We start from the raw sequence: 27042 nt of genomic DNA, 5'->3' as shown, positions 1-27042 counted from the left end.
TAAATGGACTTTCTAAAGATACCATTATTTTCATCACTATCTTATAATATACTATAAAAAAAAAAATATGAGGAAAAAATGGAAAAAAACACACTTTTTCTAACTTTGACCCCCCAAATCTGTTACACATCTACGACCACCAAAAAACACCCATGCTAACTTAGTTTCTAAATTTTGTCCTGAGTTTAGAATACCCAATGTTTACATGTTCTTTGCTCTTTTTGCAAGTTATAGGGGCCACTAAATACAAGTAGCACTTTGCTATTTCCAAACCACTTTTTTCAAATTAGCGCTAGTTACATTGGGACACTAATATCTTTTTAGGAATCCCTGAATATCCCTTGACATGTATATATATATATTTTTTTTAGAGGACATCCCCAAAGTATTGATCAAGCCCATTATGGTATATTTTCATGCCACCATTTCACCGCCAAATCCGCGATCAAATAAAAAAATCGTTCAACTTTTTCACAATTGTTTTTACAAACTTTAGGTTTCTCACTGAAATTATTTACAAAACAACTTGTGCAATTATGGCATAAATGGTTGTAAATGCTTCTCTGGGATCCCCTTTGTTCAGAAAATAGCAGACATATATGGCTTTGGCGTTGCTTTTTGGTAATTAGAAGGCCGCTAAATGCCACTGCGCATCACACGTGTATTATGCCCAGCAGTGAAGGGGTTATCTTAGGGAGCATGTACTATGTAGGGAGCTTCTAGGGTTAATTTTAGCTTTAATATAGTGTAGTAGACAACCCCAAGTATTGATCTAGGCCCATCTTGGTATATTTCATGCTAACATTTCACGCCAAATGCGATCAAATAAAAAAAAAAAGTAACATTTTTCACAATTTTAGGTTTCTCACTGAAATATTACAAACAACTTTTGCAAGTATGGCATAAATGGTTGTAAATGCTTCTCTGCGATCCCCTTTGTTCAGAATAGCAGAATATATGGCTTTGGCGTTGCTTTTTGGTAATTAGAAGGCCGCTAAATGCCACTGCGCACCACACGTGTATTATGCCCAGCAGTGAAGGGGTTAATTAGGGAGCATGTAGGGAGCTTGAAGGGTTAATTTTAGCTTTAGTGTAGAGATCATCAACCCACCTGACACATAACACCCCCAGATCCCTCCTAAACAGCTCTCTTCCCTTCTCCACCCCACAATTGTCCCCGCCATCTTAAGTACTGGCAGAAGTCTGCCAGTACTAAAATAAAAAGGTATATTTTATTTCTAAAAAATGTTTTATTGCATATTTACATATGTTGCTGTGTAGGATCCCCCCTTAGCCCCCAACCTCCCCTGATCCCCCTCAAACAGCTCTCTAAACCACTCCCCCTCTACCTTACTGGGAGCAATTTAGAATTTTTTTTTTTTTCACTGTAGTGTAGCTTTCCGCCCCATAGATCAACCCCCACCCATAGATCAACCCCCACCCCCTCCCAATCCCTTAGATAATTTTCTGATACTTTACTTTCTGTAGTGTAGCGGTTCCCACCCGCTCCCTCCCCGTGCACGCGCCCACCCGCCGCCCCCCGCCGTGCACTCGCATGTCGTTGCGTGCCCCTGAAAACCCCACCTCCGATCCCCGCCCCCTCCACTCTTCTTGATTTCTTCGATGGCCGCCCACCTGCCCTCCCACGTCAGCTCCCACCCACCAACGATGCCCGGCAATCGCTGCCCGGTGCAGAGAGGGCCACAGAGTGGCTCTCTCTGCATCGGATGGGGGTAAAATGTTATTGCAGGATGCCTCGATATCGAGGCATCACTGCAATAACCGGAAAGTGGCTGGAAGCGATCAGGATCGCTTCCAGCCACTTTAAACCCCAACGTCGTACAGGGTACGTCGCTGGTCTTTAAAGACCAGCTTGTGCAAGACGTACCTGTACGGCGCATGTCGTTAAGGGGTTAAACTTAAAATAAGATGAATTTTTGAGAAAATTACACCTAGATTACGAGTTTTGCGTTAGAGGCTGTGCGGTGGCTAACGAGTAGTTTATGCTCACCGCTCAATTACAGACAGCGCTGGTATTAGGGGTTTTTAGAAACCCGGCGTTAACAGACAAGAAGTGAGCGTTGAGCAAAATTTGCTCCACATCTCACTCTAATACCAGCGCTGCTTACGTTAGTGGTGAGCTGGTGTAACATGCTTGTGCACGATTTCCCCCATAGGAATCAACGGGGAGAGCCGGCTGAAAAAAAGTCTAACACCTGCAAAAAAGCAGCGTTTAGCTCCCTAACGCAGCCCCATTGATTCCTATGGGGAAATAAATGTATGTCTACACCTAACACCCCTAACATGAACCCCAAGTCTAAACACCCCCTAATCTTACACTTATCTAACCCCTAATCTGCTGCCCCCCGACATCACCGACACCATGCATTATAACTATTAACCCCTAATCCTGCCGCCTCCGGACATCGCGCCACCTACATTATACTTATTAACCCCTAATCTGCCACCCCTAATGTCGCCGCCACTATTCTAAATGTATTAACCCCTAACCTAAGTCTAACCCTAACCCCACCTAACTTAAACATAATTAAATAAATCTAACTAAAACTTAATATTAATAACTAAATAATTCCTAGTTAAAACTAAATACTTACCTGTAAAATAAACCCTAAACTAGCTACAATATAACATTAACTAGCTATACTAGTTACATTGTATCTAGCTTAGGAGTTTATTTTTATTTTTACAGGCAAGTTTGTATTTATTTTAACTAGGTAGAATAGTTTCTAAATAGTTATTAACTATTTAATAAATACCTAGCTAAAATAAATACAAATTGACCTGTAAAATAAAACCCTAACCTAAGTTACACTAACACCTAACATACACTATAATTAAATTATTTCCCTAAATTAAATACAATTAAATAAAATTATCTAAAGTACAAATAACAAACAAACACTAAATTACAGAAATAATAAACAAATTACAAGATTTTTAAACTAATTACACTAATCTAATCCCCTAACAAAATAAAAAGCCCCCCCCAAAATAAAAAAGCCCTACCCCTACACTAAATTACAAATAGCCCTTAAAAGGGCCTTCGCGGGGCATTTCCCCAAAAGTATCAGCTCTTTTACCTGTAAAAAAAATTACAAATCCCCCCCCCAACATTAAAACCCAACACCCACACAACCCCACCCAATACCCCTTAAAAAACCTAACAAATAACCCTTGAAGATCACCTTACCGGGAGACAGTCTTCATCCAACCAGGCCGAAACAGTCCTCAACAAAGCCGGGAGAATGTCTTCATCCAAGCGGCGAAGTGGTCCTCCAGACGGGCAGAAGTCTTCATCCAGACGGCATCTTCTATCTTCAACATTCCCGACATGGAACGGGTCCATCTTCAAGACATCCGACGTGGAGCTCCTCTTTCTTCCTTCCGACGACTAACACTGAATGAAGGTTCCTTTAAATAACGTCATCCAAGATGGCGTTTCTTCAATTCGATTGGCTGATAGAATTCTATCAGCCAATGGAATTAAGGTAGAAAAAATCCTGATGGCTGATCCAATCAGCCAATAGGATTGAGCTGGCATTCTATTGGCTGATTGGAAGAGCCAATAGAATGCCAGCTGAATCCTATTGACTGATTGGATTAGCCAATAGGATTGAACTTCAATCCTATTGGCTGATTGCATCAGCCAATAGAATTTTTTCTACCTTAATTCCGATTGGCTAATAGAATTCTATCAGCCAATCGGAATTGAAGGGACGCCATCTTTGATGACGTCATTTAAAGGAACCCTTCATTCAGTGTTAGTCGTCGGAATCCAAAAATATTCTCTCTGTTTGAAATTTATTTCCCAATCACCACCTTTCCTTAGATTCTATTACCTTGGCTTTTACCATGCCTGGCTTCCAGATAATGAGATAAATAATATATACTCTATGTTTTAATTATATGTGTATTTATGTAGGCTAACTGTGTATAATATATCATTTTAATAAGTCTATTCTGTACCTAGTTCACTCCAAGTATCCCGCGCAACATCTCGAGCGCAGACATATCCCACTTTTATATATATAATTTATTTATTTTTTAACAAAAATATATACAGTTGAAGCACATAGGATTTAAAAATATAACTAACTAGTCCTAAAGCCCGTGTACACGGGCCAATTTTTTAGGTACCGCGGCTCCAACCCTGCTCCCTCTCTCTCCCCCCTCTCTTTTGCGCTCTCTCTCTCCTCCCTCTCTTTTGAGTTCTCTCTCTCCCCCCTTATTTTGCACTCTCCCCCCTCTTTTGCTCTCTCTCCCCCCCTCTTGTGCTCTCTCTCCCCCCCTCCTTTTGCTCTCTCTCTCCCCCCCTCTCTCTTTGAGTTCTCTCTCTCCCCCTTATTTTTGCACTCTCCCCCCCCTCTTTTGCTCTCTCTCTCTCCCCTTTTTTGCTCTCTCTCCCTCTGTGCTCTCTCTCTCCCCTCTTTTGCTCGCTCTCTCTCTTCCCCCATCATCTGCTCTCTCCCCCCTCTTGCTCTCTTCGCCCTCTTTTGCTCTCTCTCTCCCCTATTTTGCTCTCCCCTCCCCTCTTTTGTTCTCTCTCTCCCCCCCTCTTTTGCTCTCTCTCTCTCTCCACCCCCTCTCTTTTGAGTTCTCTCTCTCCCCCTATTTTGCACTCTCCCCCCTCTTTTGCTCTCTCTCTTTCCTCTTTTTTGCTCTCTCTCTCCCCCTTCTTGTGCTCTCTCTCTCCCCTCTTTTGCTCGCTCTCTCTCTTCCCCCCTCATCTGCTCTCTCCCCCCTCTTGCTCTCTCTCGCCCTCTTTTGCTCTCTCTCCCCTATTTTGCTCTCCCCCCCCCTCTTTTGCTCTCTCTCTCCCCCCTCTTTTGCTCTATCTCTCCCCCCTCCTTTTGCGCTTCTCTCTCCCCCCTCTCTTTTGCTCTCTCTCCCCCTCTCTTTTGCTCTCTCTCCCCCTCTCTTTTGCTCTCTCTTCCCCTCTCTTTTGCTCTCTCTCCCCCTCTCTTTTGCTCTTTCTTCCCCTCTTTGCACTCTCTCTTCCCCTCTTTTGCGCTCTCTCCCCCTCTCTTTTGCGCTCTATCCCCCTCTCTTTTGCACTCTCTCTCCCCCTCTTTTGTGCACTCTCTCTCCCCCTCACTTTTAAACTCTCTCTCCCCCCTCTCTTTTTGAGCTCTCTCTCCCCCTCTCTTTTGAGCTCTCTCTCCCCCCCTCTCTTTTGAGCTCTCTCTCTCCCACCCACTTTTTTGCGCTCTCTCCCCCCTCTTTTTTGTGCTCTCTCCCCCTCTCTTTTGTGCCCTTCTCCCCCCCTTGCACTCTCTCCCCCTCTTTTTTGCGCTCTCTCCCCCTCTTTTTTGCGCTCTCTCCCCCTCTTCTTTTGTGCTCTCTCTCCCTCTCTTTTGCTCTCTCTCTCTCCCTCTTTTGCTCTCTCTCCCCCTTCTCTTTTGCGCTCTCTCCCCCCTCTTTTGCGCTCTCTTTTAAACTCTCCCCCTTCTCTTTTGCGCTCTCTCTCCCCCCTCTCTTTTGAGCTCTCTCTCTCCCCCTCTTTTGTGCGCTCTCTCTCCCCCCTCTCTTGTGCTCCTCTCCCCCTCTCTTTTGCACTCTCTCTCTCCCTCTTTTGCGCTCTCTCTCCCAACCTCTCTTTTAAGCTCTCTCTCCCCCCTCTCTTTTGAGCTCTCTCTCCCCCTCTTTCTCTCCCACTCTCTTGCGCTCTCTCTCCATCTTTTGCTCTTCCCCCTCTTCTGCTTGCTTTCTTTCTTTCCTTCCTTCCTCTGTTTTGGTCTTTCCCGCCGGCCACGCACCTCCCGCGCGCTCCCGCGAGACCACGCCCCTCGTCATGCCTGCCACGCCCCCATCACGGCACGCCCTGATGCCGGTCACGCCCCCACCAGAGTGCGCACTACTCTGCAGTGAAGGCCAGGTGTGTTTGTCCGCGCGCAGTCTCTACTGCGCATGACGGCTTCAGACAAACACACTTAGCCTTGGCCTTTTATAATATAGGATGCTCCTTCGGCTTTAGCACAGTTTGGACTAGCGTGCATGTTTCAGATAGAGTATGTCATTTTAAAACAAATTTAAATTAATTTCTATTTGTAAATGTACTTTGTTCTCTTGGTATCCATTGCTGAAAAATAATATGTACATATCCTACTAACTAGTGAGAGCTAGCTGGTGATTGGTTCTACACACATTTATCTCTTGTGATTGGCTGACTAGATGTGTTCAGCTATCTCCCAGTAGTGCAATGTTACTTCTTCAGCAAAGGATATTAAAGGAATGGAGCAAATTTGATAATAGAAGTAAATTGGAAAGTTGCTTAAAATTGTATGCGCTGTTTGATTCATGAAATGAAAATGTTGGCTTTCCTCTGCCAAAATTTAGGATTAGAAGTTTGCATTTGTCTATGGTTGTATAACAGTATGGAGTTAATATTTAAAATTCATACAAGATTGTGAGAGCTTTCTAATACAAGTTAAACATATTTCACAGCCCATGTGAAGGTTAAGGGTTGGGGTTAGATCAAGGGTTAGCATTAGCCTAGGGTAAGAGGAAAGTCTAGGGTTACAGTATATAGGATGGCTTTAGAGGTAGTGTTGAGATGAAGGATAGGACTAGTTATGGAGCTTTGTTATTAGGGCTGGGAGTGGAATAGGAATGGTTTTGTCTAGGATAAGGGCTTATGTTGGGGATTAATGCTGGGGTTAGGGCTAGTGTAGATTTGATATACAGGCAACAATTAGGGCCATAGTTAAGGCTAGAATTACGGATGGATTAAAGTTTGGCCTTGTCTTAGTGTTAGCGATATGGTTGGCATTAGGTTAGGTTTAGAGTTGGCGCTAGGGTCAGGATTAGGGTTGGGGTTGGATTTAGGGTAAGTCTTGGGATTTTGGCTATAGCTGAGGTTAGGTTCCCCAGATGGTTTAGGCTAGAGTATGTCTGTTGGGAGGCTGAGTAGATTAAATTGAATGCCTTGGATCACAGACAGTGTTGTGATACTTTGAGAAGGGATCCCTAGGGTATAACAAGAGATCTCTAGCATCCAAGCTATTGAAGGTTACACCTACAGTCAAAACTGAAAATTCATGATTCAGATAAAGCATAAACACAAACTTTCATTCTTTCATACTTCTTTTATCAAAACATGCACATTCTTTTTATATGCAAACTTTCTGAGGCTCCAGCTCCTACTGAGCATGAGCAAAGTACAGGGTATATACATATATGCATTTAGTGATTGGCTGATGGCTGTCACATGATACAGGGGGAGGGAAACTTGTATTAACTGTAAAATTTGATTTGCTAGAAAATATTCTACTGCTCATTTCAAATTCAAAGTAAGTGCTATTGCATTGCCGTTTTCTTGTGTATTTGTCAATTATTGATTCTACTGTATTTAGTGGTCCTTTAAATAGAGTCTGCCCTTAAGATTAAATATTATCTGCAACATTCTTTTGAAAGAGACAATGGGCCCCATTTATCAAGTTGCGACTGCTTGCGAGAAAGTTAAGTAGCAAGGGTCCTTAAAATCAATACTAACTAAGCTCTCCACCACCTAAAATGTGGTGGAGTAAATCATCCCAATCGATCGGATGATTGACAGCCTCTGCTTCATGTGCGATTGGCTGCACACTAAGAAGGGGCGGCATTGGACAAGTAGAGCCTTGTACGATTTATAAATGTGGACAGCTTATGCTGACTGCTCGCAGCAAGGCCAGGCAAGCAAGTTTGCAGTAGCGAACCTTGTCCATCCGTCATTAATAAATGGGGCTGTTTAATAAAACAGGACAGAAAATGAATGCAACCATGATTCAGTAAACTAATCACTTTTTTTGTAGATCACTTCATGTTTTTATCTCTCTGCCAAAGGAAATATGTAAAAAAATGTAATAGTTTGTAAACGTTAACTCTTTAAATTTATTACAGTTTCAACAAAACAGCTGTAGTTCTAACTTGCTCTAGTACAAAAATAATATTTCCTAAAAATCTATCATTAAAATTCCAATGAAATTTACTGAACAGGGAAATGAAAAATGCACAATATATAGGAAGAAAATGATGATTTGACAGAACAGTTGTGCAGCTATTGCTGTTAATTAACTTGCTCCAGCCCGTGACAATGATATCAATTCTCCTCTGGTTGTATTCCAGACAGTTTGTCATATTTACTTGGAATAAATTTATATTGAATAAAGTCCACAATTTAATTAAAGAAAATTATGCCTCTAACATAAAAATGCCTGGTGGTTTATATTTATGGTTTTCAATATTTATCATTTTTATGATGTTATAAATGTACAAAAATGAATACTTATTTTGTATTTTATTGTCATTTGTTAATTTTTTAGTAGATAAATATACTCTTTGTGGTAAAGGGAAGACACCTCAAAGCATCTTTAACCCATAGGTCATGTGGTGTGGCAGCCATATTTACTCTCTGATGAAGCATGCAGTTTGCATGTGAAACAATCAGTAGTTGTAATAGTGTTTTGTATACTATAAATTTACCCTGGCTCACAAATAGAACTTTTGGAGGCTACCAAGTTTACTGTTTTTTTTTTCAGTGCTTTGTAAAACTGTATTTTTAAAGGGATAGTAATGTCCAAATTAGATTTTCATAAGTCTGAAGGGTATGTAGTTGTAAACAACTTTCTGATTTACCTTTATCATCAATTTGCTTGTTTTCTTAGTTGAAAGCTAAACATAGGTAGGCACATATGCCAATTTCTAAGCCTCTGAGGTTGCCTCTTATCTGAATATATTTGACAGTTTTGTTCCACAGCTAGAGGGCATTAGTTCATGTTTTTCATATAGAAAACATTGTCCTCATGCTTGTGAAGTTATTTAAGAGTCTAATTGACTAAAATGCAAATCTGTCAAAAGATCTGAGATAAAGAGGCAGTCTGCAGAAGCTTGGATACAAGGTAATTACAGAGGTATTAAGTATATTTCTATACCAGTGTTGGTTATGCAAAACTGGGGAATTGTAAATAAAGGAATTATCTATCTTTTAAAACAATAACATAAGTGTTTACTATCCCTTTAAGAAGCCACCGTATGGGTATAGATTTTTACATTAAATAATAAAAGCTACTCCTATGTGTTTTAAATGTTTTGTCACTAGGTACATGAGAAATTAAGTTACACCAGCAACCCATTAAATTGTAAATATATTCACCTAGATTTAGAGTTCTGCGTTAGCTTAAAAAGCAGCATTAAGGGGTCCTAACGCTGCTTTTTAACGCCCGCTGGTATTACGAGTATGGCAGGTACAGGTGTACCACTCACTTTTCTTCCGTGACTTTTGGCTACCGAAATCACTTTACGTCAATTGCGTATCCTATCTTTTTTAATGGGATTTGCCTAATGCCGGTATTACGAGTCTTGGAAGAATTGAGCAGTACAGCCTCTACCGCCAAGACTCCTACCGCTAAAAAAGTCAGTAGTTAAGAGTTTTATGGGTTAACACCGGAATATAACGCTCTTAACTACAGTGCTATAAAGTACACTAACACCCATAACTACCTATGAACCCTAAACCAAGGCCCCCCACATCGCAAACACTTAAATAAAATTATTAACCCCTAATCTGCCGACCGGACATCGCCGCCACTTTAATAAATGTATTAACCCCTAAACCGCCGCACTCCCACCTCGCAAACACTATAATAAATTTTATTAACCCTAATCTGCCTATATCGCCTAATATCGCCGCCACCTACCTACAATTATTAACCCCTAATCTCCCGCCCCAACGTCGCCCGCTACTATAATAAAGTTATTAACCCCTAAACCTAAAGTCTAACCTTACCCTATAATTTAAATAAAACAAACTAAAATTACTATATTTAAATAATTTAATCCTATTTAAAACTAAATATTTACCTATAAAATAAAACCATAAGTTAGCTACAATATAACTACTAGTTACATTGTAGCTATTTTAGGATTTATATTTTATTTTACAGGCAACTTTGTATTTATTTTAACTAGGTACAATAGCTATTAAATAGTTAATAACTATTTAATAGCTACCTAGTTAAAATAATTACAAAATTACCTGTAAAATAAATCCTAACCTAAGTTACAAATACACCTAACACTACACTATCAATAAATTAATTAAATAAATTAACTACAGTTATCTAAACTAAAATACAATTAAATAAACTAAACTATATTACAAAAAACCAAAACACTAAATTACAAAAATAAAAAATATTACAAGAAGTTTAATCTAATTACACCTAATCAAGCCCCCTAATAAAATAAAAAGCCCCCCAAAATAATAAATTCCCTACCCTAAACTAAATTACAAAGTAATCAGCTCTTTTACCAGCCCTTAAAGGGCTTTTTGCGGGGCATTGCCCCAAAGTAATCAGCTCTTTTACCTGTAAAAAAAATACAAGACCCCCCCCAACATTACAACCCACCACCCACACACCCCTACTCTAAACCCACCTGATCCCCCCTTAAAAAAACCTAACACTACCCCATTGAAGATCACCCTACCTTGAGCCGTCTTAAGCCAGCCGGGCACCGATGAGACAGAAGAGGACATCCGGACCGGCAGAAATCTTCATCGATCGGGGCAGAAGAGGTCGTCGGATGTCTTGAAGATGGGCCCCGCTCCGGATGGATGAAGATAGAAGATGCCGCTTGGATGAAGCCTTCTCCCGGTCCGGATGTCTCTTCTGCCCTGATAGGATGAAGACTTCTGCCCGGTCCGGATGTCTTCTTCTGTCCATCGGTGCCCGGCTGGCTGAAGCGGCTCAAGGTAGGGTGATCTTCAATGGGGTAGTGTTAGTTTTTTTTTAAGAGGGGATCAGGTGGGTTTTAGAGTAGGGGTGTGTGGGTGGTGGGTTGTAAATGTTGGGGGGGGGGTCTTGTATTTTTTTTTACAGGTAAAAGAGCTGATTACTTTGGGGCAATGCCCCGCAAAAAGCCTTTTAAGGGCTGGTAAAAGAGCTGATTATTTTGTAATTTAGTATAGGGTAGGGAATTTTATTATTTTGGGGGGCTTTTTTATTTTATTAGGGGCTTAGATTAGGTGTAATTAGATTAAAATTCTTGTAATATTTTTTTATTTTTTGTAATTTAGTGTTTTTTTTTTGTATTTTAGTTTAGATAATTGTAGTTAATTTATTTAATTAATTTATTGATAGTGTAGTGTTAGGTGCATTTGTAACTTAGGTTAGGATTTATTTTACAGGTTATTTTGTAATTATTTTAACTAGGTAGCTATTAAATAGTTATTAACTATTTAATAGCTATTGTACTTAGTTAAAAGAAATACAAAGTTGCCTGTAAAATAAATAATAAATCCTAAAATAGGTTTTAAATAGGATTAATTTATTTAATTATAGTAAATTTAGTTAGTTATATTTAAATTATATTTAACTTAGGGGGGTTAGGGTATGACTTAGGTTTAGGGGTTAATAACTTTATTATAGTAGCGGCGACGTTGGGGGCGGGAGATTAGGGGTTAATAATTGTAGGTAGGTGGCAGCGAGTTTGGGAGGGCAGATTAGAGGTTAATAAAATCTATTATAGTTGTTTGCAAGGACGGGAGTGCGGCGGTTAGGGTTAATACATTTATTATAGTGGCAGCGATGTCTGGTCGGCAGATTAGGGGTTAACATAAGTGTAGGTAGGTGGCGGCGACGTTGGGGCGGAAGATTCGGGGTTAATAAATATAATATAGGTGTTGGCGATGTTGGGGCAGCAGATTAGGGTTCATAGGGCTAATGTAGGTGGGCGTTGGTGTCCGGAGCGGAAGATTAGGGGTTAATAATATAATGCAGGTGGCGACGATGTCTGGAGGTGGCAGATTAGAGGTTAATAAGTGTAAGGTTAGGGGTGTTTAGACTCAGGGTTCATGTTAGGGTGTTAGGTGTAGACATAACTTTTTTTCAGCCAGCTCAGCCCCATTGTATCCTATGGGGAAATCGTGCAGTTTTTTCCAGCTTACTGCTACCGTATTGAGAGTAGAAGTGGAGCTAAATTTGGCTGACCGCTCACTTTTCTGAGGCTAACGCAGCCATTCAGAAAACTCGTAATACCAAAGTTGGCTTAAGGGTGCGCTGGAAAAAAAAAGAGCGTTAGCTCAGCGAGTTTTTTACGACAAAACTCAAATCTAGGCGATTGTTTTTGAGGAATATATTTTATTTTATATTTCATTATTTAAATCAATATTTGTATTATGTGCTATGTTGAATGGTATGATATGTAATGTTGCCAATTATGTCATTCATAGTGCAAAATGTCTTATAATCTGTGATGTCATTTATTATGTTTTAGGTGATGTCACCACTTTTGACATTTATGTTATTAAAGGGCCATTATAGTGACATTTTTACATGCTCTCATTAATTAGAACATATAATTGTATCACTATCAACCCTGAAAGCTTTTGCAGTATTAAATACATAGCTAAAGTACCACACAGGATCCACAGAGAACTACTTTTCCAGAGCATAACACTGCTGTTGGGCCGGTAAGCAGTGGTAATCGCATGAGCCATTAGTATAACTAATGCTTTTGACTGGCTCAGAGGCAGTTTTCAATTGCGACCAGCAGTACTCTGAGGCTCCCAACTTGGTTCTTTAACTATGTGCTTTACCCATTTGTGAGGGTTAACACATAGATTTGCAGTTTGATAACAAAAAAATCAAATGTTCTAATGAATGAGAGCATGTAACTTTTTCACTATAATGGCCTTTTAATAACATAAATGTCATCTGTGCTGACATCATCCACATCATCAATGAAATTATAGATTATGTTGAGGGGGGACATGGACCAGCCATTGTGCTGAGGGGGCAAGATCACCCCCCACCCCCTGGAGGGTGCCACTGAGCATGCAAAAATAATGCAATTTTATTTGTATGTAATACCAAAAAAAACCTGCTGTAATCAGTGCTATTATTATTATTTATTATTATTATTATACTTTATTTATAAAGTGCCAACATATTCTTCAGCGCTGTCTATAGGTACAATTTGTTTAACCCCTTAATGACCAGACCATTTTTAAATTTTTATACCCTTAATGACAATGGCTATTTTTACATTTCTGCAGTGTTTGTGTTTAGCTGTAATTTTCTTCTTACTCATTTACCTGTACCCACACATATTATATACCGTTTTTCTCGCCATTAAATGGACTTTCTAAAGATACCATTATTTTTATCCTATCTTATAATTTACTAAAAAAAAAAGATAAAATATGAGGAAAAAAATGGAAAAAAAACACCATTTTTTCTAACTTTGACCCCCAAAATCTGTTACACATCTACAACCACCAAAAAACACCATGCTAAATAGTTTCTAAATTTTGTCCTGAGTTTAGAAATACCCAATGTTTACACATTCTTTGCTTTTTTTGCAATTTATGAGGCAATAAATACAAGTAGCACTTTGCTATTTCCAAAACCACTTTTTTTTCAAAATTAGAGCTAGTTACATTGGAACCCTGATATCTGTCAGGAATACCTGAATATCCCTTGACATGTATATATTTTTTTTTAGAAGACAACCCAAAGTATTGATCTAGACCCCATTTTGGTATATTTCATGCCACCCATTTCACCGCCAAATGCGATAAAAAATAAAAAAGTTCACTTTTTCACAAATTTTGTCACAAACTTTAGGTTTCCCACTGAAATTATTTACAAACAGCTTCTGCAATTATGGCACAAATGGTTGTAAATGCTTCTCTGGGATCCCCTTTTTTTTCAGCTTATAACAGACTTATATGGCTTTGGGGTTGCTTTTTGTTAATTAGAAGGCCGCTAACTGCCGCTGCCCACCACACGTGTTTTATGCCCAGGAGTGAAGGGGTTAATTAGGAGCTTGTAGGGTTAATTTTAGCTTTAGTGTAGTGTAGTAGACAACCCCAAGTATTGATCTAGGCTCATTTTGGTATATTTTATGCCACCATTTCACCGCCAAATGCGAGCAAATAAAAAAAACTTTACATTTTTCACAATTTTAGGTTTCTCACTGAAATAATTTACAAACAGCTTGTGCTATTATGGCAGAAATTGTTGTAAAAGCTTCTCTGGGATCCCCTTTGTTCAGAAATAGCAGACTTATATGGCTTTGGCGTTGCTTTTTGGTAATTAGAAGGCCGCTAAATGCTGCTGCGCACCACACGTGAATTATGCCAGCCGTGAAGGGGTTAAATTAGGTAGCTTGTAGGGAGCTTGCAGGGTTAATTTTAGAGATCAGCCTCCCACCTGACACATCCCACCCCTGATCCCTCCCAAACAGCTCTCTTCCCTCCCCCACCCCACAATTGTTACCGCCATCTTAAGTACTGGCAGAAAGTCTGCCAATACTAAATAAGAGTTTTTTTTGTTTTTTTTTTGTAAAAATAATAAAATCTTTTAGCTGGGATGGACCCCTGCCTTAGCCCCAACCTCCATGATCCCCTGTCTGCCAGTACCCACTTTGGCCTCAAAAAACAAAGTATTTTTATTTTATTTTTTCATTAACTATTTCTGTAGTGTAGCAGCCCCTCCACAATACCCCCACCCCCCCTCCCCCTCCCAGATCCATTTATATTTGAATTTTTTTTTACCTTTCTCTGGCTTTCTGCCCTCATTGGTGTCAGTGTGGCTAATGCGCGCGCGTTGCATGTGTACATGCACGTGCGCCTCGTGCACACGCCCGTGCACGTGCATTATGTTCACGCGCACGCACGCTCCCTCCCCACCCGGACAACGGCCCCTATCACTTCCGGAGCAGAGAGGGCCACAGAGTGGCTCTCTCTGCATCGGAGGCTTGTTAAAGGGGTATTGCAGGATGCCTCCATATTGAGGCATCACTGCAATACCTCAGAGCTGCTGGAAGCGATTGTGATTGCTTCCAGCACTCTGTTAGACAACTGTCATTAACTGTTAGTTTTTGCATGACGTACCTGGTACGTCAGTTGTCATTAAGGGGTTAAATACAACTATAATACAAAACTTGAAAGAGACAAGACAAAATTTACATACAGGAGGAGTTGAGGGCCCCACTTCCTGTGAGAACTTACAATATAGAAGGGGTAGGTAGGTGAGAAACAGGAGGTGAGGACTGAAAGATTGAAAATGATAATATAAAAAAATATATGAGGGCAATTATTAGGTAAGTGGAATTCATTTGTTACTGTGCTGGATGGAAGGTGTCCTTGAACCAAAAATGTCTTAAGGGAGAATTTAAAAGAAGGCAGATTAGAGGAAAGTCTGAAAGCATGAGGAAAGGCGTTCCAGAGGGCAGGTGCTGCACAAGAGGAGTCCTACAGTCTAACATGGGAAGAGGTGATAATAGAAGAGTCAAGGAGCAGTTCCTTGTTGGATCTTAGTGGGCGGGCCAGAGTATATTTGTTGAATAGTAAGATTAGGAAGTGGTGAGCAATATGAAAGGCGATTAGCCTGGCAGAGGCATTTAGGATGGATTGAAGGGGGAGAGGCAGGAGAGAGGAAGGCCAGTGAGTAGGTTGTTGCAGTAGTCAAGTTGGGAAATTACAAGGAAGGGGATTATTTGCTTTGTTGTGTCAGTGCTCAGAGACGTGCACATTTTGGAAATATTGCGTTGGTGGTTGTAGCAGGATGAAGAGAGCCATTGAATGTGGGGGATGAAGGACAGATTGGAGTCAAGTGTAACTTAGAGGCAGTGGACTTCGGGTGATCCGGGATGGGGAGACAGTGATGCAGGTCAACAGTGATAGAAAAGTCTAAAATCGGAGTGGAGGCTAGAAGGAGGATTAGAAGGAGCTATGTGCTCCTGTTATATTTGCTATCCTTATTCCAGAGAGCTTCATTATTTTCTAATGGAGACAGATCGCCTTTTGCCATAACTTTCAAGTTTAGCTCCTTTTATTTTAGAGAGATTTGAGTGATTATTTTCACTCTATGCCAACAAATGTTAGAGCCGTTATTCTCAGCAAGAACATTTGTATACTCAAGTTGGAAGCCTTAGGTAAGTTTTTTGTGATGTCTATATAAAAATCTCCAGCATGAAAGCCAATGGTGCCTATACCCCTGCAAGATGTTATTTATAGCAGCATAAAGAGGAATGATATTTTTGTTTAAAGGGACAGTCTAGTCTAAAATAAACTTTCATGATTCAGATAGGGCATGTAATTTTAACAACTTTCCAATTTACTTTTATCACCTTTTTAAAAAAAAAAAAAAAAAAAGTTTTATTGATGTTCAATGAGAGTTACATGAAGAAAGAAATCAAACATAAAGGCCACAATTGTCCAAAAAGCTCAACAATAGAAACAACAGAACTGGACATTACTGTTAAATAATCTTAAATAGATCATGTTCAGATAACAAAAATTATTTCATAAAACATAGTCCAAAACAAATTTAAAGTGCAACTAAGGACTAACAGTACCTGAAAGGACTGAAATCGAGAATAGAGGTGTGGGGAGGGGAGAGGGGCAGAGAAGAGAAAAGAGAGGAGGGGTATTACAGGCTCAGGATTTTCGAAAGGGATATGGCCATCTATCGCAGAGGTCAGGTCAGTTTATGGACAGGAGGTTGGGTTTCCAGACCATGTCATGGCTATGTTTCCAATCTGCCCAAGTCAGTTCAAATAAATCTGAATTACTCAGTTTATAGAAGATATCCTTCTCCATAGTGTATAGGTAGGCCATTAAACTACAAATTTTGGACCAGCTGGGGGGGAGTTCTTTCTTTCACTCACTTGCTATAGCATGTTTAATTGACATGAGATATATACATATGTACGAGTGATGTTTTGGTAGGGTGTGTACTCCTAGTGTAGTAGGGCTACAGCAGGCGATCTATGGAGCGATATGCCTAAGTTGGACAGTATCCAAAAGCAAGTGTTCCATATGGAACGGAGCTTGGGGGCATTCCCATCAAATATGCATTGTGTTACCCTTCTGGCCACAATTTCTCCAGCAGTCAGGAGACGCACTTGGAAACATTTTGGCTAGTCTGGTGGGGACAATGGGGCCTATCTATCAAGCTCCGAATGGAGCTTGATGCCCCGTGTTTCTGGCGAGCTGCAGGCTAGCCAGAAACAGCAGTTATGAAGCAGCGGTCCATGAAACATGGCTCAGTTTCCAATTTTTTTTGAGGGAGTGAAGCTCCGACAATAAAGGAAGATAATTATCCTTAACGATTTGATTTAAGTCGCCAGAAAGCTTGACGCCTAAATGTAGGACTGATGACTCCGTCCAGTTGAATGCAAACTTCAACTTCAAGTGTGCTAGGAGGGAGCTTTGAACACCCTGGGTGTAAATCTCGGTTTTGAAAGGTTCAGTTTGTAATAGGAATGGGCATTGAAGGAGTTTAAATTTGAAGTAACGTAATAGTAAAAAGAGTAATGTCGTCTGCAAATAAGGCGATTTTATGTACAGTACCAAAAGAGTGACACCTCTGATTTGAGGATCAGCTCTAATCTGCTCAGCAAGCGGCTCAATGGCCATCGCAAATATTATGGGTGACAGGGGAAATGTGCCTTAAAGGTCTGGTGTCATTAGTTATATCAAATGGAGTAGACTGAAAACCGAGTCCTCTCACCAGGGCAGAGGGGGCCAGACTATAGGGCCTTAATTTCTCTAATCACATCATTGGGGAATCGGAAGTTCTCGAGGACCTCCCATAAAACTGCCAGCGCACGAGATAGAAAGCCTTCTCGTCATTAGTGAAATTATAGATAATGGCTTATGAAGGCTAGAGGAGAGGCTAAGAATGTTTAATAATCGCCTAGTATTATCAGGGCCCTCTCATTTTGGGACAAATCCCACCTGGTCTGGGTTTATGAGGTGAGGTAGACGGTTCGCTACTCGGTTAGCTAATAGTTTTGAATAGAACTTTATGTTGGTAATATCGTTATGATGGTAGCTTCAAGAAGCAAGATTGTAGAGCCTGCGAAGTAATGGTGAGAGTTCCTGGTAATACATTTAGCAGAAATGGACTGGGGAAACCATCTGTACCAGGGGATTTAAATGATTTCGTGTTTTTAACAACTTGCTGTACTTCGGTAATGGTAAAAGGGAGCTTAAGAAGTCACGCTGTTCTGTAGTGAGTGCAAGGAGATTTAAGGACTTTAGACAGTGGCGTCACTAGGTTGGTGTCACCCGGTGCGGTAAGTTATGGTGTCACCCCCCCCCCCCCCCAGAAAGCAGACACACACAAAAACACAGGCACCCACACATACAAACACTCAGACACACTAAAAACATACTCAGATGCACACACAAACACTCGGAAACACACTCAGACACACACACACAAAACACTGAGACACACACACACAAAAAACTCAGACACACACTTACAAAATATGTAAAACTGCACTGCATTAATTATAAAGCTCATGCCTAGAGCTGCTCCCTGGCTCAGCAGAGCATCAAATGAAAGATAAACAGAGCACTTCTAAAAATAAATCACTAAAGAAAAGGTTTAGGCGCAAACTATGAAAATTCTGCTCTCTGACTCTGTTCAAGCCTGTCAGTGCACCCGCCCGCCCTCCTACCTGTTCAGTGTTGCATTTAGTGTACCATAACCGTAATGGTCTGGTGGGCATCATACGTGTCTCCTTCACTTTAAAGACAGTGTCAAACATTCATGCGGTCAGGTGCCAGGCATCCCCTCATGATTTGCCAGTTCCGTTTAGAGAGACAGCACAGCAGTGAGTGACTCCACTGCTCCACATGTCACTGAGCAGTGAGCACAGATAGGCAGGCAGGTTTAGGCTAGCAGCGCAACTTTGCAAGCCCTACGGCATGCCCACAACATTCATAGCGAAATTGGGCAGGGGAGAAGCAAAGTACAACAAGCAAAAGCAGCCGGGAAAACAATTTGTTGAAATTGCAGCACTGGCTCAAGGGGCAAAAAATAGTGTGTCTACAACTTCCCCAGTCCCACCAATGTTCACAAATGCCAGCCCCTCTAATAAAAAAAATCTATGCATCTCAACATTGTATTTCTTTAAATTTCAATAAAATTAAAAAAAAAAAAATATTTTTTTTTTTGGTGTCACCCCCTGGAGGGTGTCACCCCGGGTGCGGCCCGCCTCCCCCGCCCCCCCCTAGGGACGCCACTGACTTTAGATATGTGCGCACGCAATCCAGGGACGTTGAATGAGACTTTTTGGAACGGTTTATGTTATAGAGATTTGAGTAATATTTAGCAAATTCTTCACCAATTTGAGATGGGATTTTAATGAGGGAATGTGCAGAACGTATACTGTGAATACGCGAGGCACCAGTTCTGCATCTGAGTTTGTTAGCCAGAAGGGTATCCGCTTTATTACTTTTGTAATAAAACAATTGTTTAATTTAGTTAGATTAGTTTGGGTCCTTTTAAGTTCAATTTTGGAGATGTGATTCTTAATGTTAACAATTTGTAGTGCTAGGGTTGTGGATGGGGAGGCTCTATTTTGAGATTCAAGTTATCTCAGTTTAATGTGGGCCTGCGATAAAGTTAGCTCCACTTGCTTTCTAAGGCTCGCCTGTTTGCTAATTTTGATCCCCCTAATGGTTGCTTTCACGGCCCCCCATAGGGTGTCATCTCTAACTAGTGCGTTATCGATAGTTTGTATGAAATGTTTAATTTCTGTACGTAGTTCCTCTCTAAACGGGACATCACTTAGAAGGTGATGGGGCATTCGCCAGGGAGCTCTAGTGTGTGGAGTGTTTGTCAAATGAATGTCAGCTAGGACATGATCATGGTGCCGACCAAGCACAGAGTGAAATATTGGCTTGCGTGATAAGGTCTAGCTAGTCCGCTGTGGAGAAAATGTAATCTAGTCTAGCGTATTGCTTATGTGGTTGCGAGTAATGTGTGAAGTCTTTATCTTTGGGGTGGGTAGCTCTCCATACATCATAATAGTCTGAACAGGACATTAGATTGCGGAACTTATTGGCTAAATGTTCTGCGGCTATGTGTGCCTTGTTTGTGTCAGAGGATTTTCTATCCACCCTAGGGTCCCAAACCATGTTAAAGTCCCCAGACACAATGACTCTACCCTGTTTGACCTGGTCTATTGTATGAAGTATAAGTTTCAGATATTTAGGTTGGTGAGTATTGGGAGGTAAACAGAGGCTAGAGTGTAGAGCACATGGTTTAGTTTACATATCAAGATGACATATCTGGATTGTGGGTCCTTAATAGTCTGAAAAAGGCTCAAAAGCAAGGGCGCTTGTAGAGTAGGATGGCGGTACCTCTAGTTTTTTTTAGAATATGGGGCATATTCTATGTGAGTATACGACTTGGAGGAGAATTGGAGGGGTTCATTCACTAGCCAGTGCATTTCCTGTAGGGATACAATGTCAGGATTATGATGCTTCAGTGACCGCAGAAGCAGGCTACACTTATGAGGGGAGTTGAGACCTCTGACATTGTGGGTAAAAAGCCTTAGTGTGGACCGGACCATGTATTAAAATACAGAGGTGAGAAGAATTAGATACTAAGGTCTATTAGTGTGGGGCAGGAGGTGGATGGGAGGAGAAGAGAATAAAGAAGGGGATAGGGTAAGAAAGACACTGGAAAGTGCCTAAAGTGCAGTGGAAATAGTCCACCTCAAAGGAACCCTAGAGTGGGCTTCTAGATGGAGAACCTAATGCTCGAAAGCAAACGGGAGAGGGCCAGAACGCCAGCCCCACTCTAATATAAATAACTACATGTCAATAAGTAATAAGCGTGAGATTCTTAGTTAAACAGTGTAAAAAAACATGAACATTGGTGCATTTATAAATATAGGACAGGAACAGCCCCGACAGCTGACCAGACACGTCTGTCCGGCCACCAGGGCCTAGTGGAGAGGTAGAAATAAGGCCCAAAAACTGGTTCAGCAAATCAAGCAGTGGACCCATGATGACCAAGAGAGTCTCGTGGTTGTTGTAGCTTGGGGCGCTTCAGTCTCTGATCCTTTGTAGACACTCCGGAGCAGAAGCTCGTAATTTAGGGTGCAAAGGAGCTTGCATGGTTGGGGGCTCCTGAAGGAGACCCCAGGACGTGAGGTAGTGATACACCCTGAGAGAAAGTGGAGGCCACAACTGTTTGGTTTTCCTTGAAATAAAAAGTCTGGTGGGATAAACCCATCTATGCCTGATGTTGGCTTTGCCAACCAAATAGCTGTTCAGCATTCATTGGAGTGAATCCGTGCAAGCTGCTATGGTCTATACCAAAACCCACCAACTATAGCAAACAATTCAGAATGCCGCAGCACTGCATATATAAAAGATTTATTCAAGCAACAGAATTACATACACATGTATATGACTAAGGACGGTTGTTCCGAAACGTTGTATGTAATTCTGTGGCTTGAATAAATCATTTATATTACATGTTGGCTTTGTGTAATGCAGTAGTGACAGGTTGGAACTGTCGTCATTGTTGGAGGGTGTGGGCGGACAGGCCAGGAAGGAGCTGGACTTCTCTAAATCTATCGCTTAGACTTGGCTTTTTAAACGTGGTCTGCATTAGCCGATCCTTGTACAGGAAGCTATGAAAGCACACTATAACATCCCTTGGCTTGTCGGGGCCACCATCCTGGAGCAGAGGGCTCTGTGTGCTCATTCCATCGTACTCCTGGAAAAAAACCTGCAAATATTCTTGTAGGTCAGAGGGTGAAACAGATTCGGAATACCTCGGAACCTTATATTGTTGCGCCTGGACCTGTCCTCCACGTCTGCTAGTTTGAACTCCAGTTGCAAGATTTGTTCATCGAGGTTTTCAGAATAGGCTGATTGGTCCACCGCAATATCATTCTGTTTGCGCTCCAGCGCTTCTACTCTCTCTCCAATTTCAGAGATCTCTTTCTTCAACTCGGCCAAGCTTTGTTGGATCTCTTGGGTAATGGAGCAGGTCTGAGTGGCCAGCAGCTTCTTGAGTGTGGACTCCGTAATGAAGTGCTGTGAAGCAGCATTAGAGTTTGTGCTAGACAGGGACTCCTCATCCTGAGAATCTGGGTCGCTCATCTCTCTGCTAGGTTCCAGAGCGGACTCCTTGGCTGCCTGCGAAAAATGGTCAAAAATGGTCTTTTTGGATTTAGGATTGGACTTAAGTTGTTTCCTGGCAGAATGAGGCATTGTAAATGGTGATACAACGTTTCAAGGCCAGCATTAGGCTCTTAGTCATGTACACTTTAGTTATACAGGTTTCTGCTACTTATAACCTGCACCTGTTAATCATTCACCTGATGTTAATTAACCCATTCCATAAAGAACACAACTACAGTATTGCTGTTGCAACAGTGACATCTTGTGGATGAAAAATATAGTACATCACTGTTTTTATTCTGAATATTTCAGTGTTCCTTCATGGAATGGATAAACACCATCACATATTATTAAAACAACATAAAACCTATATACAATTTAAAAAGATCAGCATAAAATCCCAATATCTATAGAGCCACAGTAATAGGGGTCAATGTACATAATACATACTCATCTCATAAATTTATACAGAAAGATAGTCATACAGAAAAATTAAAGAAATGTACATTTCCAGAAAAAAAACTGCTTTTAAGAGAAATATCTACAATCCTTTTTGCCAATACATGCCCAATTGTTATTATCCTTAACTATTGGTGTCTGTGCTCATGATATATTTTCTTTAACTTATCTATATGGAGTACTAGATAAATAATTCAAAGTCAACAAAACAGACTCCCAATCAAAGTCTTTGTTTAGGCCCTTAGGGGTTCAGGCAATCTAATTTGTGAATCCCAGAACATCTCCCTCATTTTAAGGAGATGTTCTCTGTCACCACCCCTCCTTGGTTTTATTACCTGATCTATAACAAGGAATCTAAGTTGACTAATATTGTGACCTGCAGAGAGGAAGTGAGAGGACACCAGGAGCCTCCATGTTTTTACATCTTATGTTTGATTTATGTTCTGTTATCCTCTCCCTTACCTATCTGCAGGTCTCGCCTATATAGATAAGTCCACATGGACACTTGATCATATAAATAGCCAAAAGTAGTTCTACATGTAAAGTATTTGTTTATTGTATATTTCCGGCCACTAGTTGGATGATAAAAGTTTTTTCCTTTTATCATAGAACTGCAGTGACTGCAGTTCAAGCACGGATAGCAAACCATTATTCTTGCTACCAATTGTTAATTGGATAATTCTCTTAGCAGAACCTATGTCAGTGTGTACAATCAAATCCTTGATACTTTTATTTTTCTTATATGCTACATAGGCACCTGTTTGAATTCTTCCACTTGTGGATTACATTCCCTTATTATGTGCCAGTGTTTTTTCAAAACACCGGTTATTTTTTGACTAAACCTATTATGTTGGGTGAGAAAATATCATGTTGTTCTCTCCTTTCTTACCTAAATCTCCTTTTTTCTGATTTTGTTTAAAACCAACTTCTGCATTTTCCAATTGTTCTGTTATCAATTTCTGGAAATGTACATTTCTTTAATTTTTCTGTATGACTATCTTTCTGTATAAATTTATGAGGATGAGAATGTATTATGTACATTGACCCCTATTACTGTGGCTCTTTTTAAATTGTATATAGGTTTATGTTGTTTTAATAATATGTGATGGTGTTTATCCATTCCATGAAGGAACACTGAAATTTTCAGAATAAAAACAGTGATGTACTATATTTTTCATCCACAAGATGTCACTGTTTCAACAGCAATAGTTGTGTTCTTTATGGAATGGGTTAATTAACATCAGGTGAATGATTAACAGGTGCAGGTATAAGTAGCAGAAACCTGTATAACTAAAGTGTACATGACTAAGAGCCTAATGCTGGCTTGAAACGTTGTATTATCAATGGGACCCAAGATAAAAGAATAAAGGTCTTTTAAAGAAATTGGTGGCTGGAGTTTCTTGAAATTCATGGACTTTGGTGAGACTTGGCAAGTCTGTTGCTCCGTGCCCCACTGAAAGAGAAAATTTGGTGTGCTGTTTCCACTAATTTTGATTCTACTGCATTGTAAATGGTGGTCAGTTTCCCATGGAGGAGACTAGTAGCAGTCCGTTGTGCAACCAAGAGATACACACACCACTGTTGAAGGAATAAGCAATGCACATAAGCATTGACATTTCTAGTTCTACACAAATATCTTTAGAGTGGGGCTATGCTGTATGTCACATTAAGAACTACATCACAATATTATCTGTCTACCATTGCCCTACAGGAAACACACAAGAAAAAAGGACTTGGTGAGTGAGCTGATACGGGGCTAGCCAAGATGGGCAGTTAAGGATACTATGATCTCAACCTCTATCAGCGCATAAAGCTTATCACTCAGCAAGGGCCAAAAAGGTCCCCTCTTGACTCGGGGAACAGGGGCTATGACCCGAAGGAAGGGGAAAAGGAAAGTGGAAGTGACCAACCCAGACTAGCTGGGCTGGAAAGGGAGAGTCTCAAGGGGTTCACACTTATTACAATACATCGAGAGAACTTACAGTTTTAAGTACAACAAAAGCAAGGTACCTGAGAACCAGTTTGTGACAATATTATATTAACCAAAAAGCCTGTAAAAACAAGGTATTAGTGCAAATATGAAATGACACTACAGTTTAGGCTGACGACCCAAAGGCAACAGAGCTGACACATCAGCAATAGTTAGACAAGACATATATGAGTGCAGCCAAAATGGATAATTGTAAGTCCAGGTCAGCCTTTGTGGAGGTTGCCTCTAGCAACACCGTGGGGGTGACACAGTCTTATGTGACCCAATACAGGGGAATATTATAGGCAGTCACTCTTAATGATATTGCAAAGAGGTCTCATGTATGAGGGTCCCAAGGGGACTAAAATGTGGACAGAGGAAGTCTGCTTTAACAGTGAGAGTTAGTGTCCCCAGCTCTATGGGAGGACCTTCAAGGCTCTCAGTCGGTAAGGGTGGCTAAGTAGGATAGATAGGTGGCGGTCCCAAAAAGGTCTCTGGGGGAAAATAGAGGATCAACAGGAACATCCCACTGCTGGTGGTGTAGGTTAGGGATGGCCAAAGTCCCAGGTGGGCTATGGTGTAGGCTTATTTAAACTTAGAGAAAAGGACCAGATTGTATAGCTGTATCTGGGGAGGGAGGGGTAGGCCCAGGTGTATGATTCACTGTGGGTTGTGGGTAAGCCTGTGTAGGGTATAAGTCCAATATGGTGCAGGTAGGATGCGTGAGCGTGGGGCTATGCCTGGGGGCCGCTATACTGGGTGACTTTAGGGGTCAGTATATAAAATAGAAAAAAGGCAGCCAGAGGCATTGATCTCACCCAATTGATCTCTGCAGGCAACTTCCCCAGGACAGCAGGATGCGTTGTAGAAATGGCCCAAACAAGCCGCACCGGGCGCTACTCAGGCAGTAGCAGGCTCCCTTAAGACCCTCAGCTTCCTCTCCGCTAACTCCTTGGGTGTTTCTAAGGCAGATAGCTGCTAGGCAATTGCAAGGATGGAGGATCGTCTATCACCTCGCCGGCACCTTGTCTTCATCTGTCTGCATCTCCTCCTTACTTGAAAGGCCACAAAATGACGGCGACTCGCGCCAAAACAGTCTGCAGCTAGTGGGATGGCTCTCGCCTACAGACTGCGTTCCTGGGCTCCGATGTCTGCTCTTGTGGGCTACTGCTGCTCCTCCCGATGCTCCCCGCAGAACCATGTGGCCTCTCCTATCTCTGCTATGGGCCGATGCTAGAAAGTGTCCCTCAGGGCAGAACGAGGCCCAGCAGTCTCACTGGGTATGGTATCTGCTGCTCTCCTGCCGGGAGTGGTTGCGCTGGACAGATGGGGCAAATCTTCAGCTCCGGAGCGGATCCCCGACCCTCCGGAGCTTGGAGGATGTTACCTCCGTAGTGTGAGGAGCAAGTCTTGCTTTCCTGCAGTGGTGAGACACAGTGTCCTCAGATGAAGTAGGCGTAAAGTGCTAGGTATCTTGCTCAACGACGCCTGTTAGACTCCTAAGGTAAAGGTGTAGGCTGCAGGTAAACTATAAGCCACCCTTTGGTAAAGTTTTGACAGGTTTAGAGGAAATTTATAAGTTGTCTTAAAGTTTATAGCTGGAGCTTTGCAAGTGTGCTTCTGTTTGGCGCAGCGGTTAGCTCCGCCCCCTTTAATCACCAATTTTGCTTTGTTCTCTTGGTATTCATAGTTGAAAGCTAAACCTAGGAGGTTCATATGCTAATTTCTTAGACCTTGAAGACGGCCTCTTATCTGAAAGCATTTTAACAGTTTTTCACCACTAGAGGGTGTTAGTTCATGTGTGTCATATAGATAACACTGTGCTCACGCACGTGGAGTTACCTGGGAGTCAGCACTGATTGGCTAAAATGCAAGTCTGTCAAAAGAACTGAAATAAGGGGGCAGTTTGCAGAGGCTTAGATACAAGGTAATCAAATAGGGCAAAAAAATTAATTAATATAACTGAGTTGGTTATGCAAAATTCGGGAATGGGTAATAAAGGGATTATCTATCTTTTAAAACAATAAAAATTCTCGTCTAGACTGTCCCTTTAAGTTTTACACATTTTTCTTTTTTTGCTGTATTATCGTTTGTAATGAAGTGCAGTCTTGTGTATTTCATGAGACAATCTATTTGCTTTGGCAAAGTTAAGCTATCCCAATTAGATGTTTTACAATAACAATAAAACAGTATTGTCTTTATATTTAGATCTATTATCTACTGTATATATAAAGTATTTAGGACAGTGGATAGCAGTCAAAAACAAAACTATTTTGCATGTTATTTAGGGAGATGGAAATATTTTTTGCAGCTTTACATATAGTGGAAGTTCCTCTATAAATGTGTCAGGACAAATAGTAACAAACTAGTCCTAAAGCCTGTGTACACGGGCCATTTTTTGCAATACAGCGGTCCCACCCTTTGCTCTCTCTTTCTCCCCTCTCTTTTGCTCTCTCTTTCTCTCCTCTCTTTTGCTCTCTCTTTCTCTCCCCTCTCTTTTTCTCTCTCTTTCTCTTTCTCGCTGTCTCTTTCTCGCTGTCTCTTTCTCTTTCTCGCTGTCTCTTTCTCTTTCTCACTGTCTCTTTCTCGCTGTCTCTTTCTCTCTCTTTCTCGCTGTCTCTTTCTCTTTCTCTCTTCCTCTTTCCCTCTTTCTCTTTCTCGCTGTCTC

Source organism: Bombina bombina, chromosome 4 (genome assembly GCF_027579735.1).
Source record: "Bombina bombina isolate aBomBom1 chromosome 4, aBomBom1.pri, whole genome shotgun sequence".
Classification (NCBI taxonomy): Eukaryota; Metazoa; Chordata; class Amphibia; order Anura; family Bombinatoridae; genus Bombina; species Bombina bombina.
The sequence above is the reverse complement of the archived record's forward strand: the minus strand, read 5'-3'. Positions refer to the sequence as shown.